This window comes from Pan paniscus, chromosome 5 (assembly GCF_029289425.2).
Source record: "Pan paniscus chromosome 5, NHGRI_mPanPan1-v2.0_pri, whole genome shotgun sequence".
NCBI classification, from domain to species: Eukaryota; Metazoa; Chordata; class Mammalia; order Primates; family Hominidae; genus Pan; species Pan paniscus.
The window spans coordinates 56,379,448-56,395,071 of NC_073254.2; the positions used below are offsets into that span (position 1 = coordinate 56,379,448).

At 43.3% G+C, this 15,624-nt stretch overlaps 1 protein-coding gene across 4 annotated transcripts in view; it reads right to left on the minus strand.

Moving 5' to 3' along the window:
- Nucleotides 1–10,246, minus strand: part of USP49 (ubiquitin specific peptidase 49) — a 106,787-nt gene extending 96,541 nt beyond the window's left edge. For 2 of the 4 annotated variants that reach the window (XM_008958805.5, XM_008958800.5), the window contains exons 1-2: nucleotides 6,044–7,093; nucleotides 3,902–3,983 (exon numbers count right to left, since the gene is read on the minus strand). The gene's annotated coding sequence lies outside the window, so the exon portion shown is untranslated. Of the gene's footprint in view, nucleotides 1–3,901; nucleotides 3,984–6,043; nucleotides 7,094–7,435 lie in introns of those variants that run through there. The other 2 variants (XM_055113594.2, XM_014345361.4) reach the window with 2 other exon arrangements.
- Between the last annotated feature and the right edge of the window lie 5,378 nt (nucleotides 10,247–15,624).

Genomic DNA, 15,624 nt, shown 5'->3' on the forward strand with positions numbered 1-15,624 from the left:
CCAGACTTCTATTAACATGTGAATGGAAAAGGGATAGTATTATAGTCTTTAAAAATAGCCCATGTCTCCGAAACAACAACACATGACTAGAAAGAATGCTTTCCAAACAATTTGTAATTTTTTCATCCTTATGAAAGGGGAGTGTTTTTAATTATCACAATCAGCTTTTTTTTTTTTTTTTTTTTTTTTGAGATGCAGTGTCAGTCTGTCGTCCAGGCTGGAATGGAGTGGCACAATCTCAGCTCACTGCAACCTCTGCCTCCCAGGTTCAAGCAAATCTTGTTCCTCAACCACCCAAGTAGCTGGGGTTACGGGCATGCACCATCATGCCCAGCTAATTTTTGTATTTTTACTAGAGACAGGGTTTCACTATGTTGGCTAGCCTGGTCTCGAACTCCTGGCCTCAAGTGATCCACCTGCCTCGGCCTCCCAAAGTGCTGGGATTAACAGGTGTGAGCCACTGTGCCTGGCCTACAATCAGCTTTAACAAGGAGCTATATTTCACAGCTTTGATAATTGCTTAAAGAGTGGGGAAAAAAGGAAAAGAAGCCCACAAGTGCTGTTTTTTTGTTTGTTTTGTTTTGAGACAGAGTTTCACTCTTGTTGCCCAGGCTGGAGTACAACAGCACGATCTCAGCTCACTGCAACCTCTGCCTCCCGGATTCAAGAGATTCTCCAGCTTCAGCCTCCCGAGTAGCTGGGATTACAGGCATGCGCCACCACACCTGTCTAATTTTGTATTTTTAGTAGAGACGGGGTTTCTCCATGCTAGTCAGGCTGATCTCGAACTCCTGACCTCAAGTGATCCACCCGCCTCAGCCTCCCAAAGGGCTGGGATTACAGGTGTGAGCCACCGCACCCAGCCACAAGTGCCGTATTTTACATTTGTCAGAATACAGTTAATATTCCTTCCAGTTAAACTGAGAGGACCTCCTTCAGGTCACGAGTTTATCAAATGGACAGGCCATCATTTTAATGAAGATTAAATGATGGGAAGGGAGTCAGTTTAATTTCCATATGTCACAACAACAGAAAAGACCCCCAAAATTTAGGTTTATTTGAGGGGAAGGTAATATAATATTAAGATATTTCCATTCATCCCCCTCATAATATGGCAAACTTATTTGTATTAATCCCAATCAATTTTTTTTTTTTTTTTGAGACAGAGTCTCGCTCTGTTGACGAGGCTGGAGTGCAGTGGCTTGATCTCGGCTCACTGCAACCTCTGTCTCCCAGGTTCAAGCAATTTTCCTGCCTCAGTCTCCAGAGTAGCTGGGATTACCGGCACGTGCCACCATGTGTGGCTAATTTTTGTATTTTTAGTAGAGGTGGGGTTTTACCATGTTGGCCAGGCTGGTCTCAAACTCCTGGCACCAAGGGATCCACCTGCCTCAGCCTCCCAATGTGCTAGGATTACAGGTATGAGCCACCTCACGCAGCCAACCAATATTCTTAAAGCAATACATTTTGTACTTTGATCTTTTCCAGCTCCTTGAAGCTACGTAAGAGTCTTTAAAATATGTATTTCACCTAACTATTTCTTGGTTGTGGTTTTGAAAGGCCCCATGGCTCCTGTTTCTCACAATAATCACCCATACCTCCATAGCTAGCATGTCCTGAGGACACATCCATGCATGAGCACACCATGCCACATGCTAGGGAGGTTCCCAACACACGGGTACACTATGACACAGTTTTTTCTAATGGGAGAGACCTACAAACCCATCATTCACAAGTGAAAGAATCTCAGAATGTACTGGAGACAAGACCATAAAAACACAAAATCCACTCTAAACCCAATCTTGAGATTCCTTTGCTTCAAGTATTTGACTAAAATTAAACACAAACTAAACTTTTTGAAATACTCAAAACATTCTCCCCTTTTCTTCTTTAAAATTAAGGTCTTCATATGCATTTTCTTCAATTTGACTTGTTTAAAAATACTCAAGTGAGAGAAAATGATAAAGCAAATGGGGCAAAATGAAAAAAATTGGTGAAACTGAGTAAGGGTATACAGAATTTCTTATATCATTTTTGCAACTTTTCCATATGTTTAAAAAATTGCAATAAAATCAAGAGTCACCAAAAAATAGAGTATTAACAACAGAAGTTCTCTCATAGGGCTGTTTCAAGTTTCAAACAATTCACATACTCAGTTAATGCTGGACACCTAGTAAACACTCAGTAATTGTTAATTATTTTTTTTAAATGAGTGGATCAGCTGGGCACGGTGGCTCACGCCTGTAATCCTAACACTTTGGAGATCACTTGAGGTCAGGAGTTCGAGACCAGCCTGGCCAACAAGGTGAAATCCCGTCTCTACTAAAAATACAAAACCTTGGCTGGATGTGGTGGTGGGTGCCTGTAATCCCAGCTACTAGGGAGGCTGAGGCAGGAGAATCGCTTGAACCTGGGAGGCGGAGGTTGTAGTGAGCCAAGATCGTGCCACTGCACTCCAGCCTAAGCTACAGAGCAGTACTCCATCTCAAAAAAAAAAAAAAACGAGTGGATCAATTTACTTAACCAATTAAAGTATTAGGAGGCCAGGCGCGGTGGCTCACATCTGTAATACCAGCACTTCGGGAGGTTAAGGTGGGCAGATTTTTTGAGCCCAGGAGTTCGAGACAAGCCTGGGCAACATGGTGAAACCTTGTCTCTACAAAAAATACAAAAATTAACCAGGTGTGATGGCACACATCTGTAGTCCCAGAGAGGTCCAGGCTGCAGTGAGCTGACATGGCGCCACTGCATTCGCCTGGGCAAAAGAGCAAGATTCTGTCTCAATAATAATCATAATAATCATAATAATAATATATGGGGAAATTGGTATATCACTTAGGCACACATAAAGAGAAAATACTAAAAAATTAGTGAGGGTATAAACAGATTTTGCTTATGGATATTTGCACTGAAATCTGAAATCAGAAAAAATCCATTTTTCTTCAAACAGCAATAATCTTTCAACTATAAACGTGTCATAGTATATAACAAGTCCAGGGCAGTTTTCTAGCTAAAAAGGTGGATGGGTAATCTGCAATGCAATAAGGCATTTTTTACTGGTTTGGGTTTGTTTTGTAAATACAATTTTGGAATGAAAAAATAGAAGCATGCAACAACACTGATGTAATCTTTACATTATACATAATCGTTACGGTGTTTACCCCAGGTTCCTCATCTAGAAAGGAACTGGATAAAAGGTTAGTAACAGGACTACAGGGATAATTTTTAAAGATTGGCAAACAAGACTTGTTAAGTGTTGAATCTGAAGAACTTGGTGAGGGAGAACTTCACAACAGGCAAGCCAGAGGCAAAACCAGAGCACAGACTCTGCTGGCAAAATGCAAAGGCTGGAATCCCATCCCACCACTTGGTAGAATTCTAGCTTTTGAACTAAAATAAAGATCAAATGTATCACTGGGTTACAAAACATAGTATTATTTGTAATATAAGATAATTACCAAATAAATAGTTGTAGGAATGTCTGAGTATAACCTTGGGCAAATCATTTAATCTCAAGGACCCTCTATTTCATCACCTGTAAAATGAGAATAGTAATAGTACCTACCTCACAGGATTGCCATTGAGGAGTAAACAAGTTACAATTTGCAGTGCTTACAGAAGTATCTGGCACAAAAGCATTATATGTGTGTTGGCTACTATTATTAAGTTTATGAAGAACTAAGGTCTTATAAATACAAAAGTACACAGATATTTTTTACTCAAAAATTGAGAATGGGGCAAGAGGAAACAAACACATATATAGCATTAAGCATGTGCTGGTTGGTGAGAAGGCAGACTCTCCTGATAGAGAAATTATTAAATGCTTGCAAAGATTATCTACAGAGGTTACCACATTACTGCTGAAGATTTGTTTTAAAAAATAGGATAAATTTTTATCTACCTGGAATGATTTAAGTAGGATATTGACTGGAGTTGCAGGATAAACTAGAGGTCCTTTCAAGGTCTCTTCCCATCCAAAGAATCTACGGTTAACCAGGAAAACATTTAATTATGTACAGCCTAATAAATCTAAAAATATAAACTTAAAAGCTTTTGCTTAGCAAATAAGATTATAACCAAAATAAAGTTAAATTGGGTAGAACTGTACTTGATGAACAAATGAAAATAAAGCTTAAATTTATCATTGGAGTCCTTATTGATAAACAGTATTATCTCAATTTTTAAAAATCCATTTTCAGTTTTAGAAATAGCGACTGAGAAATAACCATTGACAATGAGACTCAGTGGTTTAGCGTACTAAGGCCGTTGCATACAGAAACAAAAGGCAGGACTCACTCTTTCCCTTGGCTGATCTTACAGTTTATATTTTCTTCTTTACCAATATCAAATAAGTCTATAATCACTTATATAAAGATATCGAGCATTAAACAATTACAATTACATTATAAACATGGCAATACCATACAGAGTACGTCCTACTACTAACACCAGCCCAAACACATCTATAAAAAGAATATGCACACACATCTCACTGAAACAAGTGCCTCATATCAAAGTTATTCTTCATCTTGAAAGTCAACATTATCAAACTAATCCTTTTAAAATGTAGTGGCAAAAATAGTAATTTTTACCAAGATCCTCTGTTAAATTGCTAAATACATCTAGTAACCTTGAACACTTGCTTAATACAATCCAGGAAACAAACCATAAACTAAATACTATGCCACTAACACAGTAGCTGAATGCAGAAAGAGTTTTCTAAATTATTCATATACATTAACCATTGTTGCTCAAATCCACAAATCAAAATCTAATCTTTGTTAACTATTACAAAAGTCATAAACCTAATCTTTGTTATTTATACAAACACCAGCAAAAGTGTCAATCCAAAATTTACCCAACTTTGAAAAAAAAAGTATCTTTGTGCATCTGAGTGTACACAATGAAATAACCCCAAACAAGATTCTCAACAATTGTTTGAATTTTTCCCTAAGTAAATCATATGCTATCCTTTGGCACCATCAAATGCAAAACAAATATTCATTCATATTCTTAGCTAAATGTAAAAGCTTCTGAAAAAAATCATTAAAACAAAATTCTAAGTAAGAATAACCAAATTTTGCCCCAAATTTATCTTCCTTTTCATTTCTAAAGGTGTCTTAAAAATCAAAAGCTTCTTGAAAATTAGTATTAATCTGGCCTTCTTTATTCACAACCATAAAACATGAAAGGCAGTGGAGCTGTCCAAAGACCAAGCTTGCTGCAGTATTATCTTACAGAGATGTTTTTCCATCAAAATTACTCATAAATTTATTTGCCCTAAAAAATAAGTCTGCTACTCTAAAATCCTCCACTACTCTACAATTCTCCCTTTCTTTATGCCATTTTGTTAAATGGGTGAGTTACCAACTACAGCATGAAACGTCCCGCACAAAGCTAAAGGCAGCTCAGGAACTCAAAGCCCTCAGCTCTGATTTAATCTCTCCCCCAGTAAACTTCCTTGGTTGGTTATCTGCCTTTCTCTGAAATGATTTCTTAACATTCTCCAGCAACTGAAAACAATAAGCAGAAACCTGGTTGATTAATCAAAAGAAACAGATTCTCATCTTTCTCTATCCCAACAACAGTGCGTTCTCCATTGAAAATGAAAATGCTGTCCATAAAACACAGCCCAGCACTTGTCAGGTGCAACACTCCTACAACACTAAAACTATCACATCACACGAGTACACCCTAAATAAGCACACCCTTTCCCCGAATTATCACAACACTAGTGAAATGCAGAGGTTTTCAACACCCAGAGTTTATGCTTTATCATCCATACAAGAAAAAAATCAAATCAAAATGAGTCTCATTTCTTCAAAGTGGACAGGAAAGTCAAATCAAAAGCAATGAAGGGTGGAAGCAGATTCAAGATTTCTTGAGAGAAAGAGGTTTCTGGAATTTCCTACTTTTAGGGACAAAAGGATTCACAGTTTCAACACACAGTTCTCTCCTCAACAAAGAATTCCTTTCCTGCACCCCCCACCTCTGCCCTTACTTTTTAGTCTTTACCCCTGTCTCTAGGTCCCCTTTCACTCACCATGGTTCCTCGTCTTCTGCACCAAAGGCTCTCTTAAACTTGATCTTTCACTACAGCATTTCTGCCCTGACCCTTGCAGACCTTCTGGAGCAACTCCCCATAACACGCACATTCGATTCCCACCCCCATGCAGTCTACCCCAGTTCTACATCCATCAGGACTCCCCCGGCTTCTCTTAGCCCCCTCTCTTCCCTTACTCCCCATCTCATCCTTTAAATTCTGGGGCCCATCTCTTCCTGCTCCTCTCACCATTTGCTTTTAGCCCTGTCTCTTTACCTCACTGTTTTCACCTTGGATCTTGCTGAACCTCTTCAATTAACGTAATTACCCAGTTATCCTTGTCCCAGATGGCCATCACTTCTTACACCCTAACTCTAGTCTCCTTTCAGCTCTTCTGGTCCCAGAATCGTCCTACAGACACCCATCTCTTATCTGTTTCCTTTCGCCCTTCCACCACACTCTTATTCCTGACTCCACCTGGTTCCAGTCCAGGTCTCATTTGCCCTCCCTCACTTTACAGAATTTACATCCATCGCCCACCCACTAACCCATTCCTTTCTCAGAACCTCGCCAGCAGTTCCCACCACACCGTTGGTCCCAGTCCTTCAGCTCATCTCGCTCCGCACTAGTTCACACCCTCGTCACGTCTGGCTCTTAATCACTCTCTCTTTCCTACTCCCAACTATTACCCCAGCTCTGCCCCTCCTTGTCTTCCACTTCCAACACTTACCCCGGTACCCCTCACCCCAACACCACCCGCTACGAAGATTTCCCCTTCAAACCCCTGCTCTTACACCTAACCCCAGGATCCCTTTCCCCCAGCCCTAACCTCATTCCCTGCCCGGCTTCCTTAACGCCCACCCTGGCTTTTGCCTCCTTCCTATCTCCTTGGTTGGCTTTTTCTCACTCCTCCTCTCCCTGGCTTCTAACCCTTTCTCCCCTTAATCCTCCTCATCTCATTCTCAACCCGGTTCCCCTCATCGCCTCCAAGCCTTCCTTTCCCTCTCCCTTCAACGCTTTTGCCCCAACCCAGCCGTCGCCCACCCCGCCAAAATAAGGCGCCCGCGCGCCCCGACTCCCGGCTCTCGCCTCCCGCCGCCCCCGCCCCGGGCGCCCCCAGCCCGCCGGCGCCGCGGTCCCGCCCCCTGCCGCCGCTCCTCCCGCCCGCGAGGCGCGCGCTGCCTTTGTCGCCCCTCACCCGGTGTGTGAGGATTTTGCTTCTTTAAAGGGGAGGGCTAGTGAGCCGGAGACTCCTATCCCCGCCTCCGAGTCTTAGAATGGGCTCCCTGGCCGTCGCGGCCTCCCCGGCCCCCGTTCCCCCTACCCCCTGGAGCTACCCACTTTGCTGCCTCCCCACCTCCTCCGTCCCCTCCCCCGGCCCCCTCTATTTACCGCCATCATCAGCACGCGCGAGCTGTCACCAGGGCGCGAGACAACCGAACACGGCCCCGCCCCCTGCCCGTCTATTGGCCCGCCCGCTGGAGCCCCGCCCCTCAGGCCCTGCATTGCGCCAACGGCGCAGCGCTGGGCCGCGACCCCGGCACCGGCACCCGTTTCGAGGGTTCGCGCCGCAGGCGCAAAGTTTAGGGTCAGCCACAAACGCGCGGCCGCTTTGAGCCTGGCGTAAGGGGCGGCGGCGTAGGGGGACGTTGTGAATAGCTGGTCGAAGTTTGGTTGAAGCACAGGAGGGTAAATAAGGTTTCCAGACAAAGAGACTCTTAAAGGTACAGACTCTTATGTCTGTCCCTCCTCCTTAAAGGGCCAGAGACGCTCCCGAGCCCATCTCCGCCCCCTTCTTCCCGGGGAACTGTAAAGGTATTTTACATGAGTTTCCCATACTCTTTTCGGTTCACCTTTAACACCTCTCCCCACTGCGAAGGACAAAGGCTTTCTCACTATCCCGTCCGTATGTTTTGTTTTATTCTGTTAAAAGACGTTATTTCTGTGTTGTTCCTAAAGCAGCAGCCCTCAAACCGTGGGGTTTCCGGAGGCAGCGTTTGCAAAAGTCACTATTGGCTCCCAGGCGGGCGAGCACGTGTCTGGCTTTTGCCACTGATGACCCAAGAGAGATTCAGCTGTTTTATGGAAATCCCCCGCAAGTTAGAGGATCGCTGCCGGAACTGAAGAAGTTCAGCAGATTGTAAGGCTTGGGAAATAAACCAGACTGACTTGGTAGTGGTCCATTGGGAAACAGAACAGCACCTAAGCTACAAAAGGCTTAGGTTAAGCAGTCTCCTAGTTGCACTGTCTTGAAACTACTTGCGGGGTGGTAGTGGGGGGAGGGGATGGGAGTCTCCCAAAATAAGATCAACAATTTCAACACCCAACACATAGCTAAGGCAGATAAAGACTTACATTTAAATATAAGGACAAGTAAAAGAAACAGACATTAGCTATAGTAGTGGCTCAAGTTACACACCTGTAAACAGAACTAGGTAAGCACAAAAAAAAAAAGAACACCACACACAATAGGAAGGGGGAAACTACAATGCCTGGACCAAGCGCTGTGTAGGCAATTTATTAACAACTTGCACTTTTAAAAGAGGTTTGATAGAAGGAGAGGAAGTGGAGTGTTTCAATTTGGTTTGGTCGGGATTTATTATGAGGTTCAAGACCTCAGATTTAGATTCAGAATTTAGCTCTCCCTTTGTCGTCCATCACAGTTAACATAATTCTTTTTAAGGAATTCTTAACATTATAACTCTAATTATATGCCTTATTCCCTTACTCAGCAATCCCCAAGAAAATTCTTGGAGAAGAAAGATTGTTACTTATTCAATGTTAGTTCCATAACAAGGTGCTTTTGCTGAGTGAAGAATTTGGGAGCCACTTAAAACTTCCAATGGAAGGGATGCTCCCAGAATAGCAATACAGGAGGAAAAGTTTCTCAGTGGTGTGAGCATGTATTAGATCAGTGTTCTCAAAAGTGTGGCCTGGAGGCCGGGCACAGTGGCTCACGCCTGTAATCCCAGCACTTTGGGAGGCCAAGGCAGGTGGATCATGAGGTCAGGAGATCAAGACCAGCCTGGCCAACATGGTGAAACTCCGTCTCTACTAAAAATACAAAAATTATCCAGACGTGGTGGCGTGTGCCTGTAATCCCAGCTACTCAGGAGGCTGAGGCAGGAGAATTGCTTGAACCAGGGAGTTGGAGGTTGCAGTGAGCTGAGATCGTGCCACAGCACTCCAGCCTGGCAACGGAGACTCCATCTCAAAAAAAAAAAAAAAAAAAAAAAAAAAGTGTCGCCTGGAAAGGCCTAGGGATCTCTGAGACCCTTTGGGCTGGGGGGATAGTGGGGTGCCTGAGATCAAAACGATTTTCCTAATAATACTGAGACATTATCTGCATTGTCACTGTGATGACATTTGCACAATGATACAAAAGTAGCAATGGGTAAAACTGCTGCCTTAGCACAAATCAAGGCAACTGCACCAAGTTGTGCTAGAGGTCAAGGTATTCTTCACTGCTACAGTAAAAAAACACCTGTTTCAGGCCGGATGGGTGCAGTGGCTCACACCTGTAATCCCAACACTTTGGGAGGCCAAGGCAGGTGGATCACTTGAGGTTAGGAATTCGAGACCAGCCTGGCCAACATGGTGAAACCCCCCTCTCTACTAAAAATACAGAAATTAGCTGGGCGTGGTGGCACGCACCTGTAATCCCAGCTACTCGGGAGGCTGAGGCAGGAGAATCACTTGAACCTGGGAGGCAGAGGTTTCAGTGAGCCGAGATCGCACCACTGCACTCCAGCCTAGGCAACAGAGTGCGACACTGTCTCAAAAAAAAAAAAAAAAAAAAAAACACCTGTTTCATTTAAGAGGTCTTTGATGAAGACAATAAAAATTGTTTTATTTAAGTACACGTTTATGTGATTAAATGCATGTATGTATGCATCAAGCACTTTTAAGTACAACATTTGTCTTGAGGAAAAGCACTCTTGCAGTTTGAGTTTGGAGCTGAATTAATAGCTTTCTTCATGGAACACCATTTTTATTTGAAAGAACAGCTAACAGACTAGTTGTTCACTGGATATTTGGCAGACATGTTCTTAAAAATAAAGTAGAGCCTGATAGCATTGTCGGTTATGATAAAACTCAAGCCTTTATTTTTATTTTTGGAGACGGAGTCTCACTCTGTTACCCAGGCTGGAGTGGAGTGGCGTGATCTCAGCTCACTGCAACCTCTGCCTCCCAGGTTCAAGCAATTCTCCTGCCTCAGCCTCCTGAGTAGCTGGGACCACAGGCACACGCCACTAACGCCCAGCTAATTTTTTGTATTTTAGTAGAGACAGGGTTTCGCCGTGTTGCCCAGGCTGGTCTTGAACTCCTGAGCTCAGGCAGTCTGCCCGCCTCAGCCTCCCAAAGTGCTAGGATTACAGGCGTGAGCCACCGCGCCCGGCCTGATAAAACTCAAGCATTTAAGTCAAACGGAATTTCTAACAACTGACTTGTATCTCCCAATGTAAGTTTGATAGCTTCCCATGACTTTTTCTAATAAGACTGGTAGTGGGCCAGGCACGGTGGCTCATGCCTGTAATCCCAACACTTCGGGAGGTCAAGGTGGGCAAATCATTTCAGGCCAGGAGTTCAAGACCAGTCTGGCCAACATGGCGAAACCCCATCTCTACTAAAAATAAAAAAATTAGCTGGGCATGGTGGCGCATGCCTGTAATACCAGCTACTCAGGAGGCTGAGACACAAGAATTGCTTGAACCAGGGAGGCAGAGGTTGCAGTGAGCCGAGATCATGGCACTGCCCTCCAGCCTGGGCAACAGAGCAAGACTCTGTCTCACAAAACTAAAATAAGTCCGGGCACGGTGGCTCATGCCTGTAATCCTGGCACTTTGGGAGGCCGAGGTGAGTGGATTGCCTGAGCTCAGGAGTTCAAGACCAGCCTGGGCAACACAGTGAAACCCCATCTCTACTCAAAATACAAAAAAAATTAGCTGGGTATGGTGGCGTGTGCCTTAGTCCCAGCTACTCGGGAGGCTGAGGCAGGAGAATTGCTTGAACCTGGGAGGCGGAGCTTGCAGTGAGCTGAGATGGTGCCACTGCACTCCAGCCTGGGCGACAGAACGAGACTCTATCTCAAAAAATAAAATAAAATAAAATAAAATAAAAAATAAAAATAAATAAATATGATTTTTTGATATTGTATAATGTGTCAACATTTAGGAGATGTGCAGTGTTTTCCAAATGACCAATGCATGACACTACAAAATCACACATTAGTAAAAGATCCATTCAAAGTGCAAAATAAGGCCAGGTGCAGTGGCTCACGCCTGTAATCCTGGCACTTTGAAAGGCTGAGGCAGGTGGATCACTTGAGCCCAGGAGTTTGAGACTAGCCTGGGCAATATAGCGAGACCCCCATCCCTAAAAAGAAAAAAAAAGTGCAAAATAAACCAATAAATATTAATGGAATATAAAAAGTTCACTAATATACTTTGAGGTTCCACATTGCAACTAACCTTTAGCAGAGTTTTGATAGCATCAAAGAATATCCACAATTATCTGAAAAAGTTATGAATATATTTCTCCCTTTTTCCAAATACACATCTGTGGGAGGTTGAATTTTCTTCATATTCTTCAACCAAAATAACATTGAAACAGACTGAATGCAAAAGCAGATATGAGTATTTCACAGTCTTCTGTTATGCCAGACATTCAAAAGATTTATGAAAATTAAAAACAATGCTACTCTTCTCAAGAAATTTTGTTTGGAAAAATAATTACTTTTCCTTAAAAATATTTTATCAGCCAGGCACAGTGGCTCATGCCTGTTATCCCAGCACTTTGGGAAGCCAAGGTGGGAAGATCGCTTGAGCTTAGGAAGTTTGAGACCAAGCCTGGACAACATAGCAACACCTCATCTCTACTAAAAATAAATTAGCCAGATATGGCAGTGGGCACAGGTAGTTCCAGCTACTCAGGAGGATGAGGTGGGAGGACTGCTTGAGCCTGGGAGATGGAGGCTGTAGTGAGCTATGATCATGCCACTGCATTCCAGCCTGGGCAACAGACCAAGACCCCATCTCAAAAAAAAAAAAAATTAAATAAATAAATAAATATATATATTTTGGCCAGGAGCAGTGGCTCACGCCTGTAATCCCTGCACTTTGGGAGGCCATGGTGGGTAGAACACCTGAGGTCATATGGTGGCGGGCACCTGTAATCCCAGCTACTTGGGAGGCTGAGGCACAAGAATTGCTTGAACCTGGGAGCCAGAGGTTGCAGTGAGCCGAGATTGTACCACTGTACTCCAGCCTAGGCCATAGAGTGAGACTCTGTCTCAAAAAAAAAAAAAAAAAAAAAAAAAAATTATTTATGTTAACATGTGATGGGCTTACTGTTACCTTTAAGCAAATTAATAAATATTTAGGCCACGCATGGTGGCTCACACCTATGATCCCAACACTGGGAGGCCGAGGATCACTTTAGCCCAGGAGTTTGAGACCAGCCTGGGAAACACAGTGTGACTCTGTCTTAAAGGATAAAAAATTATAGAAAATTAAAAGACATGAGAGCAGAGATGGCATCTTCTTGCCTACAAAACATTCTTCATATGTATTTTCCTTTGAGCCTCTCAACAACTCTATGAAATATGGAAAGCAGGCATCATTATTCCCACTGTACAGATGAGACTCAGAGACAACAGCTTGATTGAAGTTACGTGGCAAGTTAGGGCCAGTGCTATGGCTAGCACTCAGCCATCTGTCTCTTAAAGACGCATTCTCTTCCCTTGAGCAGGCCACCCCAGAATACCCGTCACCTTCACATTCACAGCCTTGCCTTTCCTACATGACAAAAGACTTCTACTCTTGAATTCTGACTTCAGGACAATCTAGGCTACATAAATGTGGTCCCTAAACTCTCTTTTTAAAAGTCTCCAAAGAAAATTCAGTTGAATTCATATTAATCTTAAAAATTAATCTGTGCTATCTGATGGTGGGGCAGGGGTCTATGTTGGGAAATGAAACAGAGAATGCAAGAGAATTAGGAAACTTTGCCCTAATCATTTCAATAATTTTTTAACTTGATAATTTCATCACAGAGGAAAGGAACTATTTCTCTGCCTCATCAATCACGTTTTTCTGAAAAATGAAGAAGTATATGCATTATGCCAAATTCCATTACAACAGAATACTTGTCAGACCCCATGGAGTGTCATAACAGAAGAGTAACTCTGAAGCCACAGAGGTAGCTATCAAGATTGCTTCATATATATTTACTCCTGCCTATTTTCAAAAGAAAAAGGGGAAACATAGGAAGATAGCAAAAACTCAGTCCATCTTCCCAGAAACTGTCTGAAAGGCCCAAAGGATTGGCTATAAAATGAAGAAGGAAAATCCTCTGGCTTGACACCCAGATGTAAGGTCCAGAAGGCAGGGAAAGATCCTGCTCACAAAAGCTGGCTGGACCAGTCTCAAACCTGCTTAACTTTGTCCTCATGCTGTTTCCATTTCAGGATTTGCTCTCCCTTTAGAGACTCTTTTTTGGATCACAGATTTTCTTTTTTTTTTTGAGACAGAGTCTCACTCTGTCACCCAGGCTGGAGTACAGTGGCAAGATCTCATCTCACTGCAACCTCCACCTCCCAGGTTCAAGTGATTCATTCTTCTGCCACAGCCTCCCAAGTAGCTGGGATTACAGGAATGCGCCACCACGCCCAGCTAATTTTGTATTTTTAGTAGAGATGGGGTTTCAGCATGTTAGTCAAGCTGGTTTTGAACTCCTGACCTCAGGTGATCTGTCCACCTCAGCTTCCCAAAGTGCTGGTATTACAGGTGTGAGCGACCACACCTGGCCGAGATGTGAGTATTGAATGATGGTCAAGCTAGGTGATTTAAAGAGTTGTTCTAACCAAAAAGACTGATTTGGGAATGCTCTACACAATCATAGTGACTCATCTTGGAGAGATCCCACCCCCAAGAAGTGAGTACTCACAAGCCAAAGACACCAAATTCTCAGGGGAGGCCCAAACTTGTAATGCAATTGGGTTCAGCCATTCCCCATGCAATAGTAAGTGGGGTCTGTGGCCTAAGACACCCAGGCAGTAACAGAAATGGAGAGGGAGGGTGTGGCAAGAGAAAGGCAATGTTGGGAGTTAAAGGTATGGGGTTGGAGACCACAAGGCCATATATCAGTCCTGCCTGTCAATTTTTGACACCTGGAGCACATGCTTAGGTGGGGAACTTCTAACCACAACCCTTACCTTCTAGGATTTGGAGAGAAAAATTTCACTAACTGCCTTACCCTGAAGCCTCAGAACACACTGGGTTGGGTAGATCTGGTGGAGGGGAGGAGTGGTCAGTCCCTAGGTGTTTTCTTCAGTGAAGAAGCGACACCAATGCATGGTAGGGGAAATGTGACTACTTGGTCCTTGATATCTGAGGAAAGCCAGCAGGAGGCAGTGTGGGAGCAGGGTACAGAGAATCCAGCATCAAAGAGAGACAACAGGAAAGCACAGCCAGGGCAGGAACCATCAATGGATGTAGGAAATAGACTAGACACAAAGTAGATTACAGTGGTTCCCAAGATCCAGTAGTTGCCTTCCCCTTCCACAGGTTTTGAGGTTTGCATGTATCCCCTGTACTGTAACTTAATAGATCATTTGAAAAGACTCTTCCAGGCTGGGCAACAGGATGAGACCTCCATCTCTACTGATAAATAAATAAATAAACAAACAAACTCTTAAAAACACCCCCATCCTAAGGAATAAAGTACTAGTTATATTTTTCTCTTAATATAAATTAGAATAAGACAGAAGTACTAGTATTAAAATGTTTCCACATTCCACCTAAAATCATTTGGCACCTCAGGGAGGTCCAGCTGCTGTACTTTGGCACATGCTGGTAGCCAGGAGTCCTGGGCCTGAAATTTGGTCCTGACTCCACCCTCATCTCTCTGCATGACTTCTCTGGGAGCTACAGCCTCTCCATTTTACACTGAGAGAACTAAATGAGCTCTAAAGCTGCCCTGACAGCTGACAGTCAAGGTTAGCATATTTCTGTGTGGCTCTGGCAAAAGTACCCCAAGATGACATTGGCAAGGCCCTAGAAGTTTCCCAGTTTCTGCTCTTTTGGGGTAGCTACAGATGGGAAAAGGGCTAAAGCATCTGGCAACAGAGGAAGGAGTGGTAGGAACATAGTCTAGAGGGGCAAGAAGAACATCAGATGTGAACCAAAAAAATATGGCATCTCCATTTACTGGCTGAGTGTAAGATTTATTTATAAAATGGGAATAATCACGTCCTTTTCCCCTTAATTTATAAAAATAGCCCTCAACTTTCACTTTCATACACAAACATTTATATCCTAAAGTACTCCTGAAAGCCCCACTCAGAAATGCACACAAGAGCTGGATAACATATGGGTCCTTCCCACAAGTCATCAATTTATTTTTGGCAACTTTGCTAGTGGAGCCGTATTTCTTAAATTATTTAAGAAATGTAGGCTGGGCACGGTGGCTCATGCCTGTAGTCCCAGCACTTTGGGAGGCTGAGGCAGGCAGATCATGAGGTCAAGAGATTGAGACCATCCTGGCCAACATGGTGAGACCCCATTTCTACTAAAAATACA